This window comes from Anguilla anguilla, chromosome 6 (genome assembly GCF_013347855.1).
Source record: "Anguilla anguilla isolate fAngAng1 chromosome 6, fAngAng1.pri, whole genome shotgun sequence".
Taxonomy (NCBI): Eukaryota; Metazoa; Chordata; class Actinopteri; order Anguilliformes; family Anguillidae; genus Anguilla; species Anguilla anguilla.
The window spans coordinates 45,524,760-45,537,178 of record NC_049206.1 but is presented as its reverse complement, the minus strand read 5'-3'; the positions used below and the strand labels follow the sequence as shown (position 1 = coordinate 45,537,178).

At 41.0% G+C, this 12,419-nt stretch overlaps 1 protein-coding gene across 1 annotated transcript in view; it reads right to left on the bottom strand.

Annotated features, from left to right (window-relative positions):
- Positions 1–8,794, bottom strand: part of LOC118229273 (leucine-rich repeat and fibronectin type-III domain-containing protein 2-like) — an 86,770-nt gene extending 77,976 nt beyond the window's left edge. The window contains exon 1 of the mRNA XM_035421113.1: positions 8,146–8,794. The gene's annotated coding sequence lies outside the window, so the exon portion shown is untranslated. The remainder of the gene's footprint in view (positions 1–8,145) is intronic.
- Between the last annotated feature and the right edge of the window lie 3,625 nt (positions 8,795–12,419).

Here is a 12,419-nt window from a genome sequence, read left to right as displayed (position 1 = left end):
GAACAAAAACAAAACAAGCAAACAGAAAAAAATCTCTACTAGATAACAAGTCCAGGAAATGAGGGTTTAGAGGAGCTGAGAAAATAGCACACAGTAGCTGTGTCCATTCTAGTGTCTCTCCCCAAAGCAGCATGTGTATTTATAACAGGCCGGACAGAAGTAATGTTAACTATCACCTACAGTAAGTTGTGAATATTGCTTGCTATCTAACTATTGAAACAACTGCAACTGAAAGCCACTTTAGTTTCATTTTTACTGCTCATTGTACTGATGTAAAGGCCTTAATCTGCACCAGTTTATATATTCTGAAAGGGGTAATATTATTTAATCACACTATTGGACATTGTGCAATTTTACGGCATCATTGTGCATTTAAAAAAAATCTATGTTAGCATTGACATGCAACAACAGCAACATACATCATAAGGTATTTTATTTAGTAAGTGGCTATCTGGACACATTTAGCAAAGAATATTTTGAAAATAGTTCTGTAACTCCATACATGGTTACCGATGTCAGTTCATGCTTTACCAGGAGAAAACAAAAATGACAATAGGGAGTTATCTAATCCTCACAAACTTTGACCTCAGCAAGCCACACTGTGTCCAATTTATCTTGTGACATCAGCAGAAGGGGTCCTAATGGAGTTGCATTTTCAAGTTCCACAAATTCTAAATTGCGCTGACACTGGACTCTTGCACAGGTGTTAGAACAGTGGGTTCCTGTCAGGAGAACAGTTACAGTGGTAAAGCTATCCCTGTCTTTACACATACTACTTCTGACCAGGGCTGTTTTGAGAAAACGTTTCTAACTGCAGTTCATTTGAAGTTTAGATCTGCGGTAATCGTCTCCTCACTCTGTCCGGAATCCCTGCTAATGCATGGGAGAAACTCCGCAGCACCGACAGAGAAGTAACTCCCTTTATACAGTATACTGTTACCCAACATACTGTTTCCTTCTAACCGGATTCAGCATGTATCCATTGCTAGTTAGCCACGTCCGCGTGCTACGTCATCTGCTTGTTTTGTTTCTGACAAACAGGAACGCCCGCAAACTATCGTTTTCACGCCTGTGACCAGCTTTTTTCGTGGCTGTGTTCAAGAAATAACGCCAGGCTCGGCTGCAGCTACATCAGGATCAGGCTTCAAAGGCTACACATCAGCATCGGCAGCAGCTCTGTGTGGCTGGACCGGTCCGCTGGCCGGCATCCTAATCTTTCCCACGCCGCGACCCTTCCGCCACGCCTTTCACGCCAACGGTGGGTCTTCGCGCTCACAACAGAGATGTGGAAACGCACATGCTGAGATCTTAGGGGACAGGTGGATGGGAAGAGGGGGGAGGGGTTGGAGGAATTTGTTGGCTGTCTACATTCCTTCCTGCAGGAGCAAACTGGGTCGTCAATAACGAAACCAAATGTGAGTCACATTTGAGAAACACATCTCTCATACCTGTGGCTGTTTTGTGAGCTGGTCCTGGCATCCCTCCTAATCGTGTCTCAGCTCCTTCACTTTTGGGTATAATGATGCTCATTAAGGTACTGGATGGGCATGAGGACTGGATGCTTAACAACCTTATCCGTGAGCATAATCCCCTCACTAAGCCCATTCTCTCTCCAATTTGGAATGCTCAGTTATATAGCTGCACACATTCCCCAATCTCCACACCTAATATGGGGGAATTTAGGCAAGCTCACACTCCTAAGCGCTATGTCACCAGCTGCTTCTTTTCATACCGTGGACCACAAGCCAAGCTTGCACAGACATGCGTCAGAGAAAGACAGTTCATGTACAGCTTTTGCAAGCAGACCGCAAACACACCATCGACTAATGGGAGTTGCTAGAGAGCAATAAGATCCTGGCCAACTGAACCTTCCTTAACCCTGGGTGTCTCTGCCTCCAATTGTGTGATGCTCTGTGGGGCTACAGCCACTGGCACAGTCTAGGTTTGATTCTGCATTGTGGGTCCCAGCAGTGCCTCAACAGGGTGAGCCAGCCAGCAGCCCTCCTGCCTGTATCTTTGAAGACCGAGTACGAATCTGTCTGATTGTTGCTATCTCAGTAAACAAAAATAGAAAGAGCATAATTTCAAAATCAGATCCTCATTACCAGTGAGAGTCCGCAGAGGCCTCAGATGAAAACAGGAGCAAAACCAAACATGTCTTTAATTGGTTCAGCTGGCATGAGTGTGGCACTGGGCCAGAGGCAGTGCACTGACAGAATCACAGTGCCCGTGGGATTGGATGCCGGTCGAGGGGTAAAATTTATATGGCTTTACACTTCATGTTAACTTCCTAGGAAAACAAGCCTCTCTCACTGTTTCTCTTTCACTCTTTCCCCCTATATTTCTTTCTTTTTTGTCTCGCACAGTCTCCTTTTCCCTTTATCTCTGACTATGTCTGTCTTTTCACCTTCTCCCTCACTCTTCCTGTTTGTCACTGTCTCTTTCATTTGTTTTGCATTTCAATATGCTTTACTGACAAAGAACAGTTGAGAGTGACTGACAAATAATAATTACGCTGAAGTCAGAGAAGATTGCTCTTCGATACAAAATAATGAATAGAGACATTTGTGATTGCATGGCTGTATGCATCATAAAGGATAGTTAACATACATCTTTTTTTTGCCAGTAAGCCTACACAGATGTGCAGTCAGTTTTCATCTGGATGCTGACAAGCTGCTACAAAATCTGGATAGGAAAATACATCCTTTGTCCAGTACAACTGTCAATTTGTCAGTGTCTGAAACAAAATCTAGAAACATTGTTTTTGTTTGTCGCAAAGAAATTCTTTACGGTTTTAGTGTGTATGCTTAAATTAAAAAGGACATGCATCTGAGACGTGAACCTCCTCCTGTTTCCTTGATTACCTGAACCACTTTCTTGGGGGTGCAAGGCTTGCTGGCGTCAACGTGTTTCACTGGTCAGGCTGTCACCACTCTGTTTCCCTATCTCTCCCACGCACTTTGTCTTTTTTCTTTCTGTCTCTTTGCTTTGGTTCTTTCCCCACCATCGCTGGAGAGGTCCGGTGAACCTCTTGGGGCTTGACTGCTGTGCTAAAATGAATCTTTTGAAAGGCACACAAAGGCCAATCCCAGGAAGCTGTAAATCCATGTCTGAAAGTGCTTTGTGTTTCAGGGCTGCAGTGGACTTACAGTAGGCTGACACAAAGGTATTCCTTTGAAAGTGACCAGTGATCTCTGCCCCTAACTATTTCATGACACACTACAATGATAGCGCTGATGATAAATACTTTGTATGCCCCAATGTCATATGCACCATCCATCAACCAATAATACTGGAATAAGAAATATGTAATGTCAAAGTGAAGAAACAAGATTCTGTGGGACTTGTTTACAGTTGTTATGCAGGCTTTCTGGTTTGTGTGATGTTTATGCTACCAGAAAATCATCATTTAAGTAAACAAATCACTTAAGTCAAATCTGATGTTGCACATCCAACTGTTCATATAATAGTGAGGATTCTTACTATTGGCCTTTAATAAAACAAATGTGAATGGATCATACCGTACCGAATGGTCTGTCAAGGTCCTGGCACTGAATTGTGGTTTTCACAATGGTTGTCGTAGAGATGTGAAAATGTTGCCACAACAATCATAAACCTTATAAGACGAGTTAATGTGAGCTGAATAATTTAGAATTAGATCTTTTTTAGTCCCTAGGTCTGTGTAATTCAATGTGTATGTATCAATACTATACTGATTTTATTTTATTTTTTTTTTTGCTGTTGATTGCCTACACCATCTGATTATTTTGGGCTATAATGATGCTTTAATGGTTTTGTCTTATGTTTTGCCAGAATGCAGCAGTCATTTGTCCCTGCAAATGTTATTCCACTTCAGTGCACAAGCATGGCCCGAAGTTAGAGGCATGCTGGGGATTCATATTCCGGCATAACAAACAAACAAACTCATAAACAATTCAGACAGCCATTGTGCAACACCATCACCCATTAGATAATAATGTCCTTCCCAGGCAGCTCTGCATTCTGCTACTGTGAGCCCCAGCATGACAGGAAGGAGGAGGACGTGGAGCCGAAAGGAGACATAAAACAGAAGCTAGAAGAAGGGAAAGCGGATGAGGAAAAAGTGGGCAAAGTAGAGGACGGTAAGTAATGCGATGATGGCCAGGGAAAGGTGAGAGGCATCGTTTGCAGTGAAGAAAGCGGGGTGAAAGCACAAGACGTCAGTGTGAAAATGTGAAGGAGGAGCGGTAAGACGACGCAGGACATAGAGGTGAAGACATCAGCCCCTTTCATTGTGACATGCAGTTAGACAGCAGGCCCGTGTGCGGCTCAGGGAGGACTTAACACACGTCACTTGGGCATCGCGTGACATATGTGCCTTTATTTATAGCCTATAGATCCGCTGAGAGGCCCAAGGTCTGCTTAGAGAGGTATTATTCTGAAAACCCTGAGACCTGCCCGGGTAGCATCCAATCCAGAGAAACCTCTGGCATTCACCGGAGAAATTGATCAACAATGGCAATTCAGCATGCATATGAGGATGAGACAAGCCAAAAAAACAATAAGAATGTGCATTATTAAGAATTCAATAGTCAGGGGTATCGAAGTTCCACAGGACTGAGCAACATCACAATGCTTATTTGGCAGATGCCCTAATCCATTGAGCTCTTGATGCTTATGATTTTGTATCTTATACTGTCAATAACTCTTTTCAGCAGCTGAATATTTCTGAGACCACCTGTGAGAAAGGTCAAGAGTGTAAACAGTGCACGACCTGGGATTCATAGCTGAGGGCAGAATCCCTAAACTGCAAATCTAGACACTTTAAATCTAGTTTTTTTAATGAGGTTATTATCTCAATGTTTGCTCATGGCCATGGAGATGCATTGGTATATATTATTTATATATATACGCATTGGCATAATTACTGAAACCAACCCCAAACAATTAACCCATGGGAAGTCTTTAGACCTTAGAAAGCAGGAATATAAGTCCTTATTATGGATATGTAACGTATATAAACATCAAATATGCACAAAGACCTAACCTCTTATTTGAAATTTGAGAGGAGAGGAGCCCCAAGAACTCAAAAGTACATTTTTGGTCACTTCAAATGTAAAATAGTCACATATAACATCAGGTTCCAAGTTATGGAACCTGATGTTATATGTGGCCACATCCAACCAACTTGAAAGGAGAAAAATGTTCCCACACCATTTGTCATGGTGCTGATTTGAAGAATCTAGGTTCACTTGAAAGTAAATGTGCATTTCCAGGGACTTAATAGCACCAGATTTGTAATAATTTAATTCAAGGCTTGTCTTCACACACTCACCCACCAGCCTGAAACAGATGGTCAAGAAAATGTTCTCACACCATTTTTCATGGTGCTGGTTTGATGTGTCACGGTAGTTTGAACTGTGGTGTTTTTTTAGGACAAATAGATCAAGTGGGTGATGAGGTTAGCTGTAAGTCTATTCAGGGCACTCCTCTAATCCATCAAGGTAAAGGCATCTGCTGCTTAACTAGCAGGCAGAAAGATTAGTGGGAAAGGTTTTGTGGCCTAGTGTGCTGGCCATTTAAGAGAGTGTGTGCCTCTTCTGCAGGAATGGAAACAACAAGTATATGTGTTCTCTTTCAACAAGTAAGATGGGAAAGAAAATCTGGGACAAAGCCAAATACCATAACACTTTTTTCTACCCATACTGATTCATTGACCTGCACCAAGAAAGGAATACTATAAAATACTTCAAATGGGGAGAATATATTCAGTACACAATACAAATATTTAAACCCTGTCTTGTGACTCAACAATGACTCCTGTGGTCAATCAGTGCCTAATTGTATAGATCTTAGATGCAGTACAGCTTAACTGGTAAACTGTAGAATGACAAGAAGTAGCAGAAAACTGTATGCACCTTGGAAGATCCACATGCTGGTGTGAAAGGCTACCCTCCTGAATTTCTACTCAAATTATTTTCCGCAGCACAGCGATGCAGTGGTCAGCACAGTTGCCTCGCAAAAAGGAGGTTCCGGGTTCGAGCCCCGGCCGGACAGATCCTTTCTGCATGGAGTTTGCAGGTTCTCACTGGCCTCAGAACTGGAGTTGGTCCCTGGGCATTGCTGCCCACTGCCCCTAAGTAACTAAGATGGGCCAAATACCGAGGACAAATTGCCCCCACAGGGTTCAGTACAGTAATCGTATCTTATCTTATCATGCACTGATATGTCACATAAATGTGATGCATCTGCAATGGAAAAAGGGCAAAAAGGAGGTATTTCCTTATACAGAAGGAAAATGTAGCTGTTATATCAGAAGATATATACAGTCTGGAAACATGGTGCAACAATGCAGAAATCTTGTTTGCTTGACATACAAAAAACTGACCCTGAACAGGAAACTACAAACAATGGCAAAATGAAAAAGATGACAGTATCTGGACAAACCAACATGGGGAAAGCAGGCCTTCTGAGCTATCCTTGTGGCAATGATCAATTTACATCATGAAGGCATGTTTCTGTCTTTTGATTAATTGTTTTTTTTTCTTCTGTATTATGCTGTTACACTTTTTCCAAATGTCCAATAAAGCTCTGCATAGAGAAATTTGTCATGCTGAACTGCCGAAACCCCCACTTTAATTGCTGGCCACCAATGAGGCAAAGTTAGTGACAGTTCTTAAAGAAATTGCAAACATATGGTATCATGCAATGCATCTGGGCAATAGGTATTGTGAGACTGTGGCCTCCATAGAAATTATGGTCATTTGTACATATAGCCTGTTGCAAGGACTGTCAGCCCACTGCTCTGAGAAATATTACTTGATACATTTCGCAGTATTATTGGATTATAAATAATGGAGCTGTCCGTGGTACTGAACTGCCCATACTATCACCTGCTTCCCAACATACAGTAGACCTACTGTAGCTCTTATGATGAGAATGCTTTTCTTATAAAATCATACAAATAATAATTATATGACCTGCTTCTGCACTATGCATGTTGCGTGACTGAATCACTCACATGAATTCCAGACACTTGAACATGCACCCCGCAGGTACTGTCTGTGCACTGCTCTGAGAAATATTAGCTTGGATACATTTCAGTGGCATACGGTATATGCAATTAGACCTGCCTTGGGTATTTAGATTTCCATTAAAGTTTACTGTTGAAGTAAATCCATATCACCGCATTTCCGTTTGGGAGGTACCTTTTATAAAACGCGCGAGCCCGCACACATACACACACCCATACCGGGTCGCGCGCCGTGCTACGGTATGATAGTATCTTCCAATTTTTGTGTGAACGACAGATCATTACTTCGGGATGCGTTTGAAATGAGTGGGCTCTTTCGTTTATACGTCCATTACATAAAACTAGCTCGAGCGTAATCCAGTAAATTGATTACATCCAGAAACCTTGCACTGGTACTTGACGGGTATCTACGGCATGTAGGCAAATATATGATAAACGAATTAGGCTAAGTGAGTATCCTCTGGTTACGTATAAATGGCAAACCTTCAGCATCAGATTCGGAAACGCCCCACTGGTTTATAAGCTTGAAGTTCAATTAAAGACGTGTTTTAAGTAGTACGTCGTAGCAATACTCCCAACACACACACACAATATAATACCCATAGTAAAAACAAGATATAGCTATAATGTGAATGCAAGTGCAAAGTTTATTTCAGTAATCAATATTAAATAATTCAGGGTAGCTCTCAGACACAGCATTTGCCATTTGAACACACGCGTGACATACTGTATACTAGCCAAACAAGTGAATCAAAATAATCGATTGCAAGGCAGAGCCCATTTAGTACCTCAGTCGTGCCTGCACAATGAGGAAGACAAACCCCGTTCTGGTCTGAGTTAACAAGAACTAACCGACTCTCAATCAAAATGACCATCGCATAATTGTAGCTGTCCCATGTCTAATGTTTTAAAGTAGATTAACAATTTGTAACATTTGCTACTTCAGTGGGTACCTACATTCTCCAGGCAACTCGAATAATAACGGAATAAAAGCATACATACCTAAAGCCCACATTTTAAACAATTTGGGGATCTATGTACTGACCCGCTGGTCAGTATAAAATACGCACTCTAATTATAGATACAATCTAGCCGTATTTCTATACGCATTAAAATGACTTCCCTCTCCTTACCTTGCTTTTCAGGCGTTCATCCATTGTGTGCCTTCATGTGATATTTTCAGTGAACGAATTTTATTCCACGATTAATCCATGGCATTTTGTTTTACCTCCTGAATATCCAATGCAATGAAAACGGACACGGTACATCCTTCACCCACTATTCGAGGGATCTGCTAACAGAGTAACCTGCACTACGAGAGAAGCGGTTGCAGGACCTTCCCAGGACAATATTTCTATAGTTTCATCCCCACTCTCGCTGCGTATTCTGCACTCAGATATTCCAACTCATCAAATGGACAGGAAAAGCAATATAATCCAGCAAGTACGCAAGTGTGAGCTTCGTCTGTCGCGTTCTCTTCTTCTTTTCTTAATACCAGGAGTGCAGCAGGAGTTCTGTGTTTTCCGACGTCAAATGGCACCGATCAAAGTGGAAAGCGCCTCCAGGTCATTAAAATAAAACTAAAAATGACACGATACTCCAGTCCTGCAAAACACATTTAAATTAGTATCTGCGGCAAACCTTTCAATACTTCTCAAAGTGAGAAAATCAAGGGTGATCCACCGCAAGTGGGAAAAGATGCGTACGATATTTCAAACTGGGGACATCAGTTAACTGCTGTAAGCTCACCAAGATCTATAGATGGCATGACTAGTCCGTGTATCTCGCGTGCAAGGGAGGGGGAACCTACTGTTCAGCATACAGATATACGGACAGCTCATTTGGTGGCGAACAATGTTCTGCCGTGTATTAACTATATATGTGTCACCTATAAATAAATAAACATAAATAGTCATCAAATTATTCCTTAATTGTGTATCTTTTACAGTTTTATGTCCTTGGGACAACCAGTTATGACGCGTTGTCCTGAATTCAATAGAACACTTAACTTAGGTTATATGCTTATTTTCACCATTCCTGTACCGCATTCTCTGATAATTATGTAACCGCTGAACCAGTGGTCACGGTATAATAAACGACAAATAAATGGCAAGCAGGAAACTCCGTGGCGTTTAAACTGAATACTGCCCTTGTTCATTTTCAAGACGCAGCAGAGCGTACTACTTTGGCACGACCACTTAAGAAAACAAGTAAATCCAGTATCCAGGTCGGTACTTCTCATTTTGAGTCAGGAGAACCTGCATTACAGTGAAATTACAGTGAATCTCCCAGAGTAGTCAATGTTAATCTCAGCAACAGTATAGTCTATGGTACATGCTGTTGATGGAATTTTAGGTATAGCCTATATACGTACTTTGTTGTTATACATCCCTATTTAATTTATTAATGAGTAAACACTAACAACCATTGGTGACACAGGAAATGATAGGCTATTTCATTTTATTTCATGTGCCTTTGACCAAAATGAAAGCACAATTAGTGCAGTGTTCATACAGAGAAGACGTAGTGCTTCTATCATCGCTTAGAGTGAAGCTGCTCTAATTTGGCTGCATGGAGAAGCCACGAGTTGGGTTCATACAGACTCGTGAAGGATGTCAATGGTAAATGGACTGCATTTATATAGCGCTTTTATCCAAAGCACTTTACAATTCATGCCTCTCATTCACCCATTCACACACACACTCACTCACCAACGGTGAAAGGCTGCCATGCCATTAGGTGTCTTGCTCAGGGACACTACTGTCAACATGGGAAGACAAAAAAGTGCCTCTATTAATCTTCACTCCCATCATAATGCAAATTGGCACTTTCAGTATGACTAGGGTGATCTCTATATAATATGTGTATTATCATTGTTTCTTTCATTTATTCATTTTCATAGCATTTTAAAATAGTGCAGTTTCATGGTAATGGGAAGCATCCTATCCACCAAGTTACAGGGGTGATATATCCCATACTTATACAGCACAGTGAGTATGCAACGTTGCAGTGTGTCCATTAAAATATCAACAACTCATTCTTGGGCTCTCAGTCCTTACAAACATTAGCGTCTGTTACCTCACCCTATGTAACCACATGACATTTGCATAAACCTTTACATGGCTACACAGCAATTACCCCAAAGGCTTCCTTATTTTTTAAATTCAACTTTTTCTTTGTTGTCTTTATTATTTCCCAGCCAAAATGCTCCAATACCCCAATTATTATTAAATCAGTCCATTGATCTTTCCTGCCTAGGTAGCCTTAAAGCATCTATCCATCTACTTCAGCCAAAACAGCATTGATTCATATTTGTAAGGTGAACACAACTTCAGGACACTTCACAAAGGACATGTAAAGACATCCACATGTGTTGCTGTTTCAGCCAAAGTAGCAGAATAAAAAAAAAAAAATTAAAAAGCAACCAAAGGCTAAAATCTTTCTTCTATGTGAGGAAAAGCACTCTTGCCAAATAATTTATACTACAATACTCATACTGGGAACAGACTTGGTTCAGAACTCTGAAATGTTTTAGTTCATACCTCTCCTTATATCAAACATCATCAATGGTGGCAAGACATGGCCCCTGTCCAATGATGCAATCATTTCCCATTTATGTCAATAGGAAATGTGACTTGTTTCAATTTAATGATCACATTTTTTAATCAGTTATTATACAAAGCTAGAAGCAGTTGCTTTCCATTTCATGTCCCACTGAGCTGGCTGGTCAGTACATGCAGTAACTCTGAGATTTGTATCTTTGAGGATCTAGTGTATTGCTTGTAGATAGACTATGCTATGCTTGTAGATATGCTTGTAGATATGATCTAAAAAGCCATTTTTTATTTCCATTCGTAATTTTGAATTAAAACCCAGTAACCTTCTGTGTGGCTACAATGCAGGCCTTACATTTCCTGGCTGAACTGCATTTGCTTCTGGACACATCCTTACACATCACCATTCATGCATTTGCCTAACTGGGTAGCTAGGTTGTGTTAACATTAGGGGAACACATGTCCCACATATACCCCCATTCTGTTTTATTATGAGCATTTGTTTTAGTATTATTACACAGTACAGAAGGACATCTTTCCAAAGGAATCAATGTGGGCCATCCTGTTAGAACATGAGAGAAAAGTCATATAAGTATATACGCATGATGGCATGGGTAATTGCATCAGAATAGGTTCCACCTGTGAGAACCTGGTTGTACACCCAGTTCTGTCAAAGAGTTCCTTGCGCTGATGTCTGCCATTCCAGAGAGAGGGAAAATGTAAATCGGATAAAGAATCCAAGGGGCAGTTTGTAGCTTCCATAAAATCTTATTACTGGAGCCCTAAGTGAAGATTCAAGAGGGAAAATTCTGCTGAATGGATTTTTGGGTAAACATTTCGTCAATTTATGAGTGGAAATATGTGCAACATCAGTCCTTATCTTCCATTTGAGCTCTATTCTTTTTCTGCCTGATGCTGTCTCTTCTTTTTAGAGTTTGCATTCTAGTCAAAGCTGTTACCTTCAGTAAATAACAAGTCTTAGTTTGGAATCTGCTTGTCACTTCAGACAAATCACATCAGTATTTTTGCTAAGATATCCTTTAACAAAAACCTGCAGCACAACAGCAATGCTATACAGCAAAATGAACTGCTTCAAATGAAAGTACAAAGTATGTTCCATTGTTATAATGAATCATTGCTCTGTGTGTGTGTGTGTGTGTGTTGTGTGGACACGTATTACTATCTTTGTGAGAACCAAATGTCCCCACAAGGATAGAAAGATGAGGAAAATAATGCAAGGTGGGGACCTTTTGCTGATCCCCACAAGTTCAAGAGGCTGTTTTAGGGTTAGGATTTAGGGTTAGGGTTACAATTAGGTTAAGGTTAATGTTAGGGTTAAGGTTAGGCATGTAGTGGTTGGGATTAGGGTTAGGATTAGGGTTAGGGTTAGAGGTTATGGAATGAATGTAGTCAATGGGAAGTCCTCGCAAGTATAGCAATAATTTCTTGTGTGTGCGCGCGTGTGTGTGTTTGCGTGCAAAAAGGGAAATAGCTTCTTACATAGTATTTATTCCCATGGAACTCTCAGCCCTGCTTGTTTCCCCAGCCAACTTTTGGAAGGTGGGGTAGGATTAAAATAGAAGTGTACAGGAAACTGCCCATTGCAGCTGAAACTACTTTTCTGGCCCCTTCTTGCACAAAATGTTGTTACCACTGAAGCTACTTTGTGAGTCAGAATATCAGCCAGTCTACGAGTGAGGAATGCCACCATTTCAGGAATTGTCTAGTCATAGTGAAAAATAGGCAGATGCAGTACAGTTCCCAAAACATAACTACACTGACTAGTCTGCAACGTGTTCCCAGGAACTGCATACACATTCTCAAATACAGTCAGCAATGTGTCTGCACCATTC